The sequence below is a fragment of the Nicotiana attenuata genome, unplaced genomic scaffold (genome assembly GCF_001879085.1).
Source record: "Nicotiana attenuata strain UT unplaced genomic scaffold, NIATTr2, whole genome shotgun sequence".
Taxonomy (NCBI): domain Eukaryota; kingdom Viridiplantae; phylum Streptophyta; class Magnoliopsida; order Solanales; family Solanaceae; genus Nicotiana; species Nicotiana attenuata.
In genome coordinates this window covers 99,799-117,440 of record NW_017672867.1, presented here as the reverse complement: position 1 = coordinate 117,440, position 17,642 = coordinate 99,799, and positions in this window count along the sequence as shown.

The following is a 17,642-nucleotide window of genomic DNA, read 5'->3' as shown; positions in this document are numbered from 1 at the left end:
TTTTTTGTAATTTCAAGTATCTTGTTTTTTCGTTTTCTCCGCCCCCCACCCCCCACCCCCACTCGCCCCTCCCGCCCCCCCCCCCTCCGAAACTAAAAAAAAAAATTTCTTTTTTTTTTTTTTTGAATTTCAAATTTCTATTTTTTTGTTTTTCTGCAACATACCCCCTGCCCCTCCCCCAAGGAAAAAATATTTTTTTTTTATATATTTTCAGTTTTATTTTTTTTATCTTTCGATTTACAGGTTCGAAATTTTACAAGTCCAAAATTATGAGTTCAGAGATTTATGTGTTTGGAAGTTTACGGGTTTAGAAATTATAAAGTTTACGGGTTCGAAAATTCGCGGTTTTTGCGTAAAAAAGTAAAGCATCACATTAGTTCCTTTGGGTTGTGTCAATTTTTAGAGACTTCGGGAAGGGGTGGGGGGAGGTGGGAGGGGGAGGAGTGAGGAGAGTTGCATAAAAAATATTTTCTACTCTCTAACCAAACAATAGAAAATGTTTTCCACTTACCAGCCAAACAAGAAAAGACAAGTGATAAAACCACTCATTTTCCATGAAAACATTTTCTAGGTAAACATTTTCCATGGAAAACATTTTCCTTCGTACCAAACACACCCTTAATGTTTGATTAAAATTTCTGGACGTTATTGACCAAAATGAGAAGGGGAGATTTGTTCGAATAGAATAGTTTCACATTGCTATTTAGTTTTTTGTCACCTTAAATTCGGACTAAAATATCCTAGAACATAAAATATGCGCTGAAGATCCTATTGTGATTTGTGACACTTTGCGGCCTCCTTTGTTGTTGGCCCTGTCTTTTTGAATGGTTTAAATCCCCCACGAAATACGAATGCCCAGTTTGTAAGGAAATAGAAGAGCAGAAGTTAGTTTCCACTACTAGATATGTACTATTTCCGTCACAATTGTGGTTCATTCATCTTATTAGAGGCAACACTAAAGTCTTTATGAACGCCAAAACTTTCTCTTATTTTCGTCCTATCCATCCAGTTTATATAATTAGCTATAAGTTTTAACAAGTTGACAAGTTTTATCTGTATTATTTAATTATTCACCAGTTATATGGATTGATAAAACTTAGTACTATATATCTTCATTATATTTATCTTATTAAATTGTTCACACGTATTAATGGATTATTAAGACCCGATGTTATCTAAAACATATTTATATCTATTTATCTATCTATATTTTGTTATAAATAGAATTTTATTTACGGTGAATGTCTATATTTAGAGAAATTCTAGAGTTTATTACTTGGTGGCTAAGTCACCATCTCCCTATAAATAGAGAGTTTTATTCCATTGTAATTCATTCCAAATCAATAAGAATTATCTCTCCCTACTTTTCTCTGCAATACTATTCTTCTTCTTTTATTGTTTCATAACACGTTATCAGCACGAGACTCTAACCAATTGAGTAGAAGCTTTGGGATTGAGCATACTGATTGTCAATTGTTCCATGAACTTCCTTCATGATTAAATTCTGGATTTAAGGCAAGTGATTTACCGTATTTTTCTCTTTTATTCTATAATTTGATTTTAAATACAAGCAAAGACGATAAATTTTGATTGTAACTCTAATGGAGTTTGAAAGACATTATAACCGCCCAAAGTGATAATATTTCTATGTCTTGCCATGATCAAAGTCATGTATGATCGTGAGCACAAGAAGTGAAAACCCGTCCCATTGAATTTGCTCCATTCTCATTCCCTTAAGAGAATGTGATAGCAATATGTGATAAGTCTGAAAGAAGACGAAATTATTACCGTGAAGGTATCAATGGATGTGGACGTGGCAATAGACGAAATTATAATCGTCATCATTGTGATAATGAGAATAATAAGGATTCTCAAAATAATCCTTCACTCTGTGAAAGTAATATTTGTCATTGATTTGACATGAGATTTTATTAAGCACGTATAGAAGATTATGGTCCATTCATGATGTGAATGTGACAACATCTGATTTATGAATACATATTCATTCTTCAAAGAATATGAACGAGCTAGTGGTAGTGAATACACCGCACTCACCTCTAAAAAGAGGTTTGAGATGATATAAGAATGGCATGAATGGTCATTGGTCACGTACCTATTGTACGCCAAAATATTTTGGCATTGTGATTATTAAAAGACAACGATAATGCAAGAAACATATCTTGCATATAATTTTGACCATAACCATAATGGTATAACTTTCTCTTTAAAAGAGATATTCACCTTATGGGTGTTGATGAATATGTGGTACTACAAAATTAATTGAGAACTCTGCAAGAGCCAATTATACTATTTTGGAGAAACACAATTGATTACCAATGAGGTATTGTGTTGTAGTAAGTCTCAAAGAAACTTATTCAGTTTCCAAAGTATACGCGAAAGCGGTTGATTATATTGAAACTATAAATAAAGGAAAGATTTAATATCTTCTATTACTACAACTTGTAGCTGGGTAATATGTATGTGAAAAGCTACCCGCTTTATTCTCCAATTTGTACTACATAAACAAAAATACCACAATGAAGTGGATATTTATTGATATAATCATAATAAACTTGGAGTTTATTCATAATTGCACACATCATGGTGTAAACCTGAAGTTTATCAATATTGATAATTTATCCAGTTGGCATAATTGGTTTAGCCATGTTAATTCAAGTATGATATGCAAAAATAAAAGAGAATTCACATGGGTAAATATTAAAGAACTAGAAAGTTCTTTACGAATTCTCTTACATTGCTTGTTCTCATTAAATAATAGACCAATTAAAATGGGATTGAATCCCATGAATGCTGCAAATATCAAAGGTGAATATGGGCCCATTCACCTGCCATGTATACCACATAAGATGCATCTATGAGATGGTTACATGTGCAATTATTATTGACCCGCAACCTGGTGTTTGCGAGGTAACTTGCTCAATAATTTAATATAGAGCATAATTTTCAGATTTTTTATTCAAGATAGTTCTTCTTGATAAGTTGGTTTACATCACAGTTGGTTTAGCAAAATAATTTATTAAGTGCCTCTACTTAATAGCTCAACAATTGGTTATGAGAACAAAGTTATCTATATCAACTTGATATACGTTACATACCAAAGTATATTATTTTCTCCCCTCACAAGTGGTTCAGGGTCAGGAACCAAATAATTCCATCTTATTATTATTGATATGCGGTGTATATTTTGATTAACACCATAACGCATAAAGGTGGATTCTCAAAGTTGAGGTAACAAGTTAGTTTTTCCAACATGAGGGGGAGACAAGATACAACAGTTGAGAAAAAGTTACATGGAATGAATTATCATTTATACATCTAGATCCCCGAATAAAATAATATGAACTCGAAGTTCATAAAAGGATAATTCATGTGCAATTTATTACAAAGCATGCCAGACGCATTTGCTGACCCAAAGAAAGTAACTATATTCTCATTGCAAATGCTCCTATTAGAATAAGTCCTAGAAGGACAAAGTCTATAGTACGCTTAAAGCATATAGACAAATCGGTTTCAAATAAACTTCTCGATAAAGAAGATGAGCAAATGATCATAATAAAGGAGGCAAGTGATCTAGAAGATCACATGACATAACACTTCATAAAATCTCAGGAGAGATTCAGGTACCTGATCTCTATGTCATGTCTTTATGAAAATAAAGGTGGAACCGATATAAAATGTTCGTCGACGACATCTATCATAACGCTAAGTATAGATGAGGATCTTAAGTTTGTCGAATACAGACACAAAAATATTGGTCAAATAGAAAAGACGCAATTCAAGTAGAATTGGTTTCATATGAAAGAAATATTGTTTTGGACCTGCAGTTCAAACACTTGAAAGTATAAAGTCAATGGTATGTGCAATCAGTTTTTGATATCTTATATGTCTAGCATGACATGAAAACTTGATATGCATCTAAAGTCTACTATATGGCTTATATGACTTAACTTATATGACAATCCATGAAGGATTTAAGTTGCTCGAAGCATATACAATTCTTGATCTTTAAGTACCATTTCCTTAAGTACCATTTCCTCGGTGCAATTTGTGCACAAATGTATCTTGCTATAACTATATGCATGATAATATGATAGCAAGAGTTTTCACCTCTATGTGAAGATATTGAACTGACGATTCCAACAAGATCATATGAATACAATTCATCTCTATCAAGGATGATGATTTCAAGGTGAAACAAATTCGTTGAAGTTAATATGGTTGATTTGTTTATCAAATATCTACCAAAGATCTTTTGAAGATGGTGCACAAGATTGGAATGCAAATGCTTAAGGATGTGAAGTGATGCTCTCACGAGGGGGAGTTAATACGCGTTGTACTCTTTTTTCCCTTATAAGGTTTTGTCCCACTAGGTTTTCCTTGCAAGGTTTTTAACGAGGCAACCAAAAGGCGTATTATTAGATACGTGTACTCCTTTTCCTTCTCTAGAATTTTTTTCCCACTGGGTTTTATTTTAGTTAAGGTTTTAACGAGGCACATTATCTGTTGAATAGACATTCAAGGGGGAGTGTTATAAATAAAATTTTATTTATGGTGAATGTCTATATTTAGAGAGATTCTAGGGTTTATTACTTGGTGGCTAAGTCACCCTCTCCATATAAATAGAGAGTTCTATTCTATTGTAATTCATCCCAAATCAATAAGAATTCTCTCTCCCTACTTTTTTTCTGCAATACTATTCTTCTTCTTTTATTGTTTCATAACATATTTATATTTATTTATCTCTATCTGTATCTATATCTATTTTATATTAAAAGTACAAGGTCCTTAGCGAAATATCGTTCGTCCTTTATACCCTTAAAAAATAGAGTTCATACCGGATAAAATGGTCATTTAATTATTATTTTTATATTTAAGACTTCAAAATCAATTAAATTTTTTGTATTTATTTTTTCCTTATTTGAACATGTAACATACTATATTTGTAAAGGGAACGTAATAATACATAACACATAAAAGTCACATTTTTAGGTTTAGGAGTCTGTTTGTTCGAAACTCTGGAGCTAACTTGTGGAAAGCAGACACATATTGTTGACTATTTGCAAAGTTAACGATGAGTTTAAAGCTTTTCGTTATGTCTCCTCTTTTTTCTGTTTCTTTTTTTACGTTAATTTCTTCTTCATGCGCTTGTTATTTCATTTTTATTGATTACTTCTGTATTTTAGTGTGAATATGAATCTTTTTTCCTATAATAAGCATATATTGTGTCGTATTTCCTCGAATCTTTCTCCCAATTTTTGTTGCAAATATTTATCTGTGATTCATTTCAACTATCTATAGTTTATGATCTTATATAGCGTTGATGATAAAAGAGTTCTCTCCTTGTGCAATAGGGAAAGAAAGATTCATAAATTTTAGGTTGATTAAAATTGGTTTGGAGGTATGTTCTGTAACCCTAAATTTTATCTTTTTTATTTTAGTAGTATGATAGTTCCTTAATCGAGAATAAAGTTCTAAATCAATATATTTTTGTGATGCCAATTTAGTGCCAAAACAAGTACTTGGAGGCTGCTTCAGTTTTCACTCATCACAGACTTCAGGTTGTCATCTCTTATCTATCACTCTCATCTATGATATTTTCTGCCTATTTTTACAATTAACTGTATCATGTATGAACCTATATGTTCTCTTGCTCGTAATTATAATCTACCATGCAGCTACTTTTTTTTCCCCTTTTGCTTTATTCTATATAGGAGTGGTGTGTTTTTATGTATTACTGCTAACAATAACTTTCAGGTTCGATTTCAATGACAAAATTCTATCGGCTCCATTATAATTTTGTTATCTGTTTTGTTGGTGTAGACTGAATTTTTGCTTTTCCTTTAGACACATGTGATAAAATTTGAATTATTGTTGGCCTTTTCTTTTTTGTTATTTTTATTTGTGTCAGGCTGATGATTTTGGTTATACAGAGCTTAATGAAAATACTTCGGTATATTGCGCAATTATAGTTTCATAGATTTAAGCTTAAAGTCATACATTAAGTATGATCGACTTTCATATACTCCACTTATCCGGATTCTCGAGCTAATCAGATAATTAACAAGATTATTACATGAAATTGATTAAACTAAATTCTTGGTCCTAAAGCCAGCTATGCAAACTGTAATGCTTCTATGCAACTCCGTATCGTTTGGCATAGCTTTTGGCCTTTTTGTCCTTTTCTTTTGGTTGTGTTTTTATTTTGAGTTAGAGGAAACGAGGGAATAAAAGAAATAGGGAAGAAGAGCAGATATGAAAGTTATGATAAAATAAGGCCTTCTGAATAGTTTAGATATGATGTAGAACACGCAAGAGATTTCACTACTAATTTATTAATTCACAATAAGGCCTTCTAATAGTTTACATTGCTTTTTAATTCCTTTTTTACTAAAATCAATAAATAGTAATTCATATCGTAAAGCGCAAGCAAATTAAATTGAAAAATAATAACCATTATATTTAATGGAAAATAGGCGATTGATCCTTGCTTTTATTTTTACATTGTGCAATTTCTCTATTTATATATTTTGAGGTATTTTCCTCTTACTTGATTTTGGTGTTTATATTTGAGTGGTGCATTGATTTGTTTTCATGTTTTGGACCTTTGAGGCTTTTATATCTGACTTAATTTATAAATTTTTTACATGTTACTGGACCATTGCAATCCATAATAGAAATTGGTTAGACATTTGATCTGAGATTTATTAATAAAAGATCTTTGTAATTTTTATCTTTTATTTTTATGAATCCATGTTATAATTTTAGTGTTTCTGATCAATTTCACAGATGATTTATCTATATTCAAGTAAAGGGTCTTTTTTTGTACGTATATTCTGAAGATAGTTATGAGAATGATATTAGGGTATATCTTTTTGTCTGAACTTCTGGTGAATATTTGTGGTTTAGTGTGGATTCTTAACTTCTTTTGTTTAGTGCGTTTGTGTAATCTTTTCTCTTTTTTAGTTTTTACTTTTTTCCTTCAGTAAATGGGTTTGAATCTTTTTTTCCCTCTTTTTTGGTGATCAGTGAGTTATATAAATTGCTTTTCCTTTTAACATTATAGTAGTTATGTTATGTACATGGGAACAGATCAAAGAAAGTTGGACATTGCGAAAAAAGAAGAGGCGGTGGATGAAGTGGTAGAGAGTTAAAAAATTTATTAAAGCCAATATTTATCCTTTTTCCTCTTTAAAGCTATGGTTAAAATTATAAATACTTCATTTTGTACTCAGTTCAATTTTTTTGCTCTCCCCCCCAACTCAGTATACTCCTTTTATTTGTTTCCTTCTTTGATAATTTTCTTTTTGATATGATTTAGTGATGGTGGACGATATCAAGTCATTACGTAGGATTTATATTCTTTAATCCCATAATTAGTAGTTATATTTTCTAATCTAAGTTGTTGCATACGTCAATGTAATAATACTTATTATCTTATTTAAATAAACATTGTATTTATCTCGACATTGGTTTTTTTATTACATATAATTCATTCTTATTCAATAGATTTTTTATTGATAGACATATAAAACACGTGCAGCGCACGTACACTAAGACTAGTATTTATATTAAAAGCAGGAAGGCACTTAGCAAAATATCATTTGCCTTTTTTGTCATTTAAATTTGTAAGTGTGTTTAAGTCTGATAAAATTGTAACTATATATAAACACTAACAATATATGTTTTTGAAAAAATATAAAATTCCTACAAATCGTATGGGAGCCTTCTTCACAGTCGGTGATCTCCTACAAATGTGTGTCCTTTTAAATTCTTTTTGGTTTATGAATCCTACCTTTTGTGTATTTGAAAACACTTAGATAATGGAGTTGCAATTCCAATCTCCAGCTTTGAATGTTTCCAGGTCCTTTTTTTTAAGCCAATTTTTCTTTTCTTTTCGCAACATTGTATATATAGAAGAAGCAGAACAGAGAATTTGATTTAGCGTTGATTTGTGTATCGTGCTATTCACCTGAATTTTTGTAGTAACATTCTGTGAGAAAAAAGAATAGTTATTGATATTTAATACAACTCTTTTTGCTGTCACCTATATAAGTTGATGCTCTTGAAAAATAATAGTAGATGATTGTCGTTGGATTAAATTATCTGGGACAATGTTTATTTGTATTGCAAATTACATCAATGGGTTATTTTATTACAATTATTGAGTATTTTGTTCTGTCTTTGCAATCTAATGATTTTATACAAATCTTTTTTGTTGTCAGCTATATAAAATGATGCTCTTAAAAAACTGTAGATGATCGGTTGGTGGATTAAATTATCTGCGACTGTGTTTATTTATTTTGCAAATTACATTAATGGGTTGTTTTATATCCCTATTCTCTTCTGTTTTTTTGTTGTTTGTAAATGTCCATGATCACTTTGGATCATACCTTAAAGAGTAGGATTATTTAGATTTTCTTTTTGTTGCTTTACATAGCAGGAACCAATGCCACTGGAAGTCCTCTTGATAAATTCGTTTAAGCAAAATATTTGAATTGGAAAAAAAAAATACTCCATATAAGTGAAAGAAACAAAGGAGAAGCCTATTTTATTTAAATGCTCGAATAATAGTTAGGAGTTGGGTCAATAAAGCGTGAAATTATAGTTGGGTCATATTGTAGGAGTACTAATCGTCACCTTCTACTCCAATTATAGTTAGGAGTATTAAATTTATCCTTCTAAGTGTAACGACCCGGCCGGTCGTTTTGAATATTACAATCCCGTTTTCCCATTTACTGCTAAATTCATGCTTTACAGTTGTTATGTGACTTGCCGGGGTAATTGGTTCGGGTCCGGGGAGGTCTTGAAATGAATTGAGACACTTAGTCTCCAAGAAGAAAGCTTAAGTTGAATAATTTGACCGGAAGGTGAAATATGCGTAAATGACCCCGGAATGAATTTTTGATGATTCCAATAGCTCCGTATGTTGATTTCGGGTTTAGGGGTGTGTCCGAATATTTCTTTCGAGGTCCGTAGCTAAATTAGGCTTGAAATGGCGAAAATAAGAAATTTAAGTTTGGAAGTTTGACCGCGGAGTTGACTTTTTGATATCGGGGTCGAAATTCAGTTCTGAAAATTTTCCTAGCTCCGTTATGTCATCTATGACTTGTGTGCAAAATTTGAGGTCAATCGGACTTGATTTGATAGGTTTCGGCATCGAATATAGAAGTTGGAAGTTCTTAGTTTCATTAAGCTTGAACTGGGGTATGATTCGCGGTTTTTAGCGTTGTTTGATGTGATTTGAAGTTTCGACCAAGTCCGCATCATGTTTTAGGACTTGCTGGTATATTTGTTTGGGGTCCGAGGGACTCGGGTGTGTTTCGGGTGTGTTACGGATCATTTTGGGCTACTTTGGATGTTGATTTTCTGATATCTGGTGTTGTTATTCGCGTCCGCGAGGAGCCTCTCGCGTTCGCGGAGAAGAATTTGGCTTCTGGAAGTTTGTTCAACGCGTTCGCGAAGAGATTCTCGCGTTCGCGAAGAAGAAAATCTCGGTTGCACAGGTCTGACTTCGGAGGCTCATATCTCACAATCTATAAGGAATTTGGAGATGATCTAAAATTAAAGTTGTAGCTCTTTGTGCCTAGTTTTCAAAAATGTAAATTAATTGGCATTTATATTTGTGTACAAAAAGTTATGGTAGTTACACTACTGGCTGTCCGGGGGGAGTTTGAAAATCTCTGCTGCACAGGGCTGACTTTGGAAGCTTATATCTCGCAATATATAACGACTCAGGAAATGAGCAGCCTATGAAACTAAAGCCCTTGGTATCTAGTTTTCAGAACTTCAAACCAATTGTTATTTGGAGTTGTGTGCAAAAAGTCGTGACCATTATACTAAAGGTTATCTGGAATGAGTTTGGAAATCGCTGATGAGGAATTTGTTCATCGCGAACGCGAGGGAAGGGTCGCGAACGCGAAGAACAAACCCCTGGGCAGCAGAATAAAGTCCAAATTCGTCACATTCTTCCATTTTCGGACCAAGGAAGCTCGGGTGGGGCGACTTTTCGAGGGATTTTCAGAGAAAACAACGGGGTAAGTGTTCTTAACTCAATTTTGGTTAGATTATCCGAATCTATTACTAATTTTAGCATTTAATTTGTGATTTAAGTTGGAAAAGTTTGAAAATCCTCTTGGATTAGATTCTAGGATTTGGGGGTCGAATTGTTATCGGAATTTAGTAATTTTGGTATGGTTAGACTCGTAATTAGATGGGCTTTCATATTCCGTGACTTTCGTCGGATTCCGAGATGTGGGCTCCATGGGTGAATTTTGAGTTAATTTCGGATTTTTATTGAAAAATATAGTATTTTCTTATGAATTTGATTCTATAAATTTTGTTGACTGTATCGAATTATTTTGGCTAGATTCGAGCCATTCAGAATTGGATAATCGAGGAAAAAGGCCTACTAGTGGATCAAATTGGAGCAAGTCGAGGTAAGTATCTTGTCTAACCTTGTGTGGGGGATTTCCCTTAGGATTTGAGTCTTCTATGCTGATTGTTGTCCGTGTACGCTTGGTGACGAGTGAGTGCTCGAACTTATTTATGGAAAATTAGCCTTCTAGGGTTCTTAGGTCCTTATATCCACTAAGTAGGAAGTTGTTCTCGCTGTGATTGAGTTTCTAATTGCTAGTTTCACCTCTACATATTTTAATTGGAATCTATTGTTTCCTGATCCACTCTTATTGCCTATTTGATTCTTATTTGACTTAACTGAAGACTTTTACCTCTCCTGTTGTCATGCTATCTTTTGTCCATAGCTGCTGGTCTTTATTTGGAATTCGTTATTATCTCCCCTGTAATTGTTCAGTCTTAATGGAGGTTATGATTACCTCCCCTCTACTTATCCTAAACTGAAATTGTGTAAACTTTTAGTAATTTTCCAACTTTAAAAGAAGTTTAGACATCTTATATTCTAGTTGACATGTCCTTATTTGTAATTATCTAACTCGTGTTAGCTTCCTTATTGTTGGACTGTACATTGTGAGATCTTTGTTACGTATTATTTTCTCCCTTGTTGAGCTGTTCTTATTTACGCTAGTATTCCCTATTATGGTTATTCCTTGTGAGCTAGTTTTATCGTCTCTTTTTGATCGAAAGCTCTCGAGTTGATTTACTTATCGTGTTCTCGTATTTACTGTCATTGTTGTTGTTGTACTTGTTGTGGTGGTGCACGAGGTTTCTGTCGTGCGATTGTTGTTATGGGGTTGCACGAGGTTTTTGTCATGCTGTTGTTACTATTGATATATGCACATGCGGCGTGACAAGGCGGGATATATATATATATATATATATATATATATATATATATATATATATATATATATTATGATGCACGTGTGGCGAAACAAGGCGGGCACTTACTATATGATTATTGCACACGTGGCGAGACAAGTTGGGTTATGTCAGGGACTGATTGTGATGATTTGTGATGGCCAGGGGGCATTTTTGTTGTTGATATTGTGTTGTGGTACACTTACCTGTATGAGCTTTATCTCGTGAAAGTTGTGAGAAAATATCTTGCGTGTTGTCCGTTCTTTTCCTTATGCTTATTAGCTGGTATGAACTATGTTAGAGCACTTGCACAAGCATACACGTAGTTAAACACTCCTATTGGATAAGGAGTTCTCCTGATATTGTTGAGTATAGATGCACACCCTTGTTTATTTGCCTTTCATGTGAGAATGGCTTATTTGGCACGTGAGTTGTCAGTATGATCATGATGTGTGATGACGGCACAGGATGCCAAGTGTTAGGGTTCAGGTATTGAAACCCGTATTGTATGATTATGAGATGAGATATCATAAGGTGACTTACATTCGAAGGATTATTCATTCGAAAAGATTATATTCGAAAGGTATCTATTTTGAAAGACTAATTTTTTTTTTTTTGGAAAAATATTACTTGAAGGAAGTATAATTCGAAATATTTTTATCAACTGAAAGATTTGACTAATTGATTCAAGTTGTTGGCTATGACCTAATGTGAAAGCTGCCGTAGTTGCTGAGTTATGACTTGTCCTTACTGTATTTGTGATTTCGAATTTGGGTTGTATTTTCGTTCACTTTTATGAGCTTTATTATGGTGTTCCGCTGTTTGCTGTTTTCTTTCCTTATTGTCGTTACTGTATTGTTAGCAATATCGCTTAGTCTTTATATAGATATCATGTTCGGTTGTTTCTATACTTATACTTGTTCTGCTTATTAGACCAGTGGGTGTCTTGACTGTTCCTCGTCACTACTCCACCGAGGTTAGTCTTGATACTACTGGGCACCGCTGTGGTGTGCTCATACTACACTTCTGCATATTTTTTGTGCAGATCCAGGTATTGATCGTTAGTAGCTGAGCGGATTCTTGCCGAGGAGACTCAAGGTAAACCTGCTGCTGCGTTCGCAGGCTTCGGAGTCACCTTCCTATTTTATATTCACACTGTTGTTCTTATTTCCATACGGTTGTGTTTAGAAGTTGTAGCGAAACTCTGTAGAGCTTATGACTTGTACTACCGGATTTTGGGAATTATAAATTTTGTAGAGATTTCTGCTTCAAGACTATTAAATTTCATTTATTATTGTGGTATTTCAGTATGAGTTAGGCTTACCTAGTCCCTAAGACTAGGTGCCATCACGATACCCAAACGGAGGGAAAGTTGGGTCGTGACACTAAGTTTAGGAGAAGTATTAAATTTTATGCCATGAACAATTTATACCGGAAATATTTTTTTATTAAATCGTTCCTTATTTGACATATATATAAATTACTAATATATAGGAGTTTAGAATCAATTAAAATTTTATTTTTTTGGGGTGGTTTATGTAACATGAATATAATTCTTTTTCATGTGCATATTAAGAACTATGTACCTTAATGGATTATTTATTCATTATTACAATTTTAGAAGTTATTTGATTATTTTGAGTTCAGCAAGTTGTTCAATGTAATAATATTATTTTGTCATTTAAAGGAATATTGCATTTATTATAACGTCTAATGCTATTATTCATAATTTGTTCTTTTTGTATATAACTTTTAGTTTATTGACTTGCACGTATACTAAAACTAGTAATATTAAAAACAGAAAACCCCTAGCATAAAAATTAAATTACTAAAATAGCCCCCTTATTTATATAAATATCCTATTTAATAATTATTTTAAAAAAATACTACAAACAGCCGCTTCAATTCAGACGCCTACCAATGCTCTGTTTCTAAGTGGCTCCAGATGAGTTGTCACCACTCGGTTCTTTCCCATCTTTCACGAAATTGTCAAATCTTTTCCAGTCATCCTTTTCATATATTTTTTTCCTTTTATATTTGGTTGTCCGAGTATTTGCGCTGCCTTCAGTGCTCTATACTAACAAAATACCTAACCAAGCAAATAGTTCTGAAGAGCATAACAAAGCAGCGTGGGATATATCATAAGTTCCTTGCTATCATTGACATTTGTTGTTGTTGTAGACAGGTTTCTTTGACTTTTACTACTTTATGAGATGTATACATGTCTATCTGTATGAGATATTAAACATTGAATCAGTTTGCATTATTCCGATCAACTTTCAAGTGGTACTTCCAACACTAAGTTAAACATTTTATTGTGTACGACATTACTTAGTATCTCTGATTTATCAGATACTAATTAATTCATGACTTCACAAAATTTGAATATTCTCAACTTTGAAGTGGTACTCCCAATACTTTAATGAGTTAAAATGTTCCTTTATGCGTGACACTCCTTAGTGCTTCTGATTTATTAAAGTGATAGATAGTCACGTAACGAACGCACAATTAACATGAAGATAAAACTTAGTACATGAGTAGTTTAAAATAAAGTCAAATAACAATTGAATATACGAAAAATATTTTAAAATATTATAATTAGGTAAAATATTTAATTGTTGTTTAGTGTGTGTACATGTGCAATCGCTTGTTAGTCATGTACTATATGGTTCAGCATACTCGTGCAACGCACGTGCCGAGAAACTAGTATATACTATATGAAAAGCACGAAGGCCCTTAACGAAATATCGTTCGCCTTTTTTACCCTTTAAAAATAGATTTCACATTGAACACAATTGTAATTTTAATTATTTTCTTAATATTTAAGACCTTAAACTCAATTAGGATACTAAGCATGAAAACCCAATCACATCTAATAATATAACGTTAGAGAAGTAAATGAATTTGAGCGGACTACATTTTCTAATTTCTCATATTATTCAATGAGAATATACGTCATACCTACTTTTGAAATTCTAATTACAATAAAGTCCTAGCTTTCTAGATATTATTTTTGTACAATATTTGAAAAGTACATTGATCATAATAAGACAAATTACTAAAAATATATTTAAGAATATAAAAGACAGAGCAAGAAAAAAAAGGTTGACAGTCCTATCAGCATAAAAATTTAAAAAGCGAAATATTAGATTAATTTTTTACTTCAACAATGCAAAATTTTTATTGGAAAATTATAATTACATTGTAGACATCAAAATTTTTCACGACCCTAAACCCAAAATCGGGTCGTGACGGCGCCTCTCGTGAAGACAAGGCCAGCCGACACACTTCCAATTCACTTTAAGCGATTAAATAAATAAATACTAAGTCTTTAACAGAAATAAAATCCAAAAATAACAGTATAAGTCCGAATTAAAAACCAACACAGCCCGACATCGGGGTGTCACCAGTCATGAGCATCTAGAACAATACTACAAGCCTGAAAGTCTACTCCACTACTACATAACTGAATCAAAGGAAATAAGATAGAGGGAGAATGCACTGGGCTGCGAATCGCCAAGCAGCTACCTAGTAAATCTCCGAAGATCTGCTGGAACTATCAACCTCAATAGCAGGACCTGTAGCGCCTGAATCTGCACACAGGGGTGCAGGGAGTAAAGTGAGTACTCCAACTCAGTGAGTAATAAAAATAAATGAAGACTGAGCGATATAAAATCACGTTAAACACAACATTAAGCTATAAGAGGCATAATAAAATCAGTAAATATAATTAAGCAGGGAAATCTCATAATCACCTTTTAAGCAGTCTATATATGTAGGAAAACAACTAAAAAAAAGTAAACACATAAGAACTGCCCCTCGAGCGCAGTAACAACAGCATCAACCCCTAGGGCAATATAACAGAACGCTATCAGCCCCTCGGGCTATATCTCATGTCACAATAGGTACCCGCGCTCGCTGGGGGTGTACAGACTCCGGGAGGGGCCCCTTACGGTCCAAGCGCAATATCAAGCCATCTCGTGGCATCATAAACAGGCTTTCGGCCTCATATCAATCACAAGCCACCTCGTGGCGTACAATCTCAGGCCCTCGGCCTCATTATCATAATCAGTATATCACTGCTGCGGTGTGCAGCCCGACCCAAAAGTATCCTCACAATACAGGCCCTCGGCCTTACTCAGTTAGAATCTCATAGGCTCCTCGGGCAACAGTAAAATATGAAGCTCAGCTCAAACATCTTTTTAAAATATCATTTAAGGTGTTTAAAATAGAATAACTTAGCTGAGTTTTGGAAAACAGTACAATATGGCATGACTGAGCACAAGTATGAAATCAAATAGTGAGGAGAATATCAGTAAAAATCCCCTAAGGGTTCAAACAGTTGGCACGAAGCCCAAATATGGCATTTAGCCCACAACATAACAATATCAAACAATTAACTATCAAATACGCAATAAAATAGTCATTCGGGATGGACTAAGTCACAATCCCCCAACGGTGCACGACCCTACGCTCGTCATCTAGCGTGTGCGTCACCTCAACATAGCCGAATGTTGTGTAATCCGGAGTTTCATACCCTCAGGACAGCATTTAAAATCATTACTCACCTCAATCCGGCCCGAAATCTAGCTCGCAATGCCTTTGCCCTTCGAATCGATCTCCGGATGCTCCGAATCTACCAAAATCAGAATGTAACCATTAATTTATGCTAAAGGGACGAAGCCCACTCAAAAATGATCGAAAAACATCACAAAATCAGAAATTACCAAAACCTGATCCCCGGGCCCACGTCTCGGAATTCGATAAAATTAACATCATTAGATTCCTTATCACCCCCACGAGTTCATACATATAAAAAGTTCCAAAATCCGACCACAAATGGTCTTCTAAAACGTCAATCAATGGCCTAGGTTTCTAAGCCCTAGTTTCTCAAACTTTACCTTTAATTTACAGCTCTAATCCATGCATTAACACCATAGAATCGAGTTTTTAAGTCCAAAATTCTTACCTCAATGAGTTCTCCTTGAATTCTCTCTTCAAATTCGCCCAAAGCTCTCAAATTCGTGTTAAAAAGTGAGAAAACCCTCTGAAAATCACGAAGAAACTAACTTATATTTTTCTGTCCAGACATTTCCGCATCTGCGGTCATTTCATCGCATCTGCGGTACCGCTTCTGCGTCAAGACCGCCGCTTCTGCGGTCCTCACTTAAATCCACTTTCTCCGTATCTGCGATGACCTATCCGCACCTGCGCTATCGCAGGTGCGGTCAAATTTCCGTTTCTGTGGTCCCAGCCAAATGCACCTCTGGTCGCTTCTGCGGCCCATCTTTCGCATATGCGGCGCCACACCTGCGTTCCCCAATCCGCAGGTGCGGAAATACCAGAAGCAGCAAAAATCTGCAGCTTCATCAAACTTTCAACTCTCCGCCAACCATCCGAAATCACCCCGAGGCCCCCGGGACCTCAACCAAAAGCACTAACATATCCCATAACCTTATTCAAACTTATACCAAACTTCAAAACACCTCAAACAACATCAAAACTACCAAAACACATCGATTCAAGCCTAAGTTTCTAAAATCTTTCGCATTCCGCTTTTGATCAAAAAGTATACCAAACCATGTCCGAATGACCTGAAATTTTAAATACACGTCACAAATAGCACAACGGACCTACTCCAACTTCCGGAATTCCATTCCGACCCCTACATCAAAATCTCACCTGTCAACCGGAAAACACCAAAATTTCCAATTTCGCCAATTCAAGCCTAAATCTACCACGGACCTCCAAATTGCATTCCGATCATGCTCCTAAGTCCCAAATCACCTAACGGAGCTAACCAAATCATAAAAATTCCAATCCTAGATCATATACCAACAAGTCAAATCTTGGTCAAACATTTGAAATCTTAAGCTTCAAACTAAGAACTGTTTCTTCGAAATTCATTCCGGTTACCTTGAAAACCAAAACCGATGATTTACATAAGTCATAATACATCACACGGGGCTAGTCATGCCCGAGGACTGGCGAGCGAAGTGCAAAAGCTCAAACGACTGGTCGGGTCGTTACAAACATAAAAAGTATTTTCTAAATCTAAGTGAAAACCATCCTTCAAAATGAGCCTATTAGTCCCCACTTCTTCAACACGTGAACGCGTCCTATTGCAAGAATAGACGTATTGTTCACTTCCTATTGGCTTCCTCTGAGTTAGAAAGCCCTGCATGATTTTGGCAATGTGAATTGTAGCACCAGAATCAATCCACCATGTATTATCAGAAACTTCAGTAAAATTAGATTCATAACATACAAGGGTAAAATTACCTTTCTTCTCAAGTCATTTCTTGTATTTCAAGCAATCCTTCTTCCAGTGTCCCTTTTTCTTACAG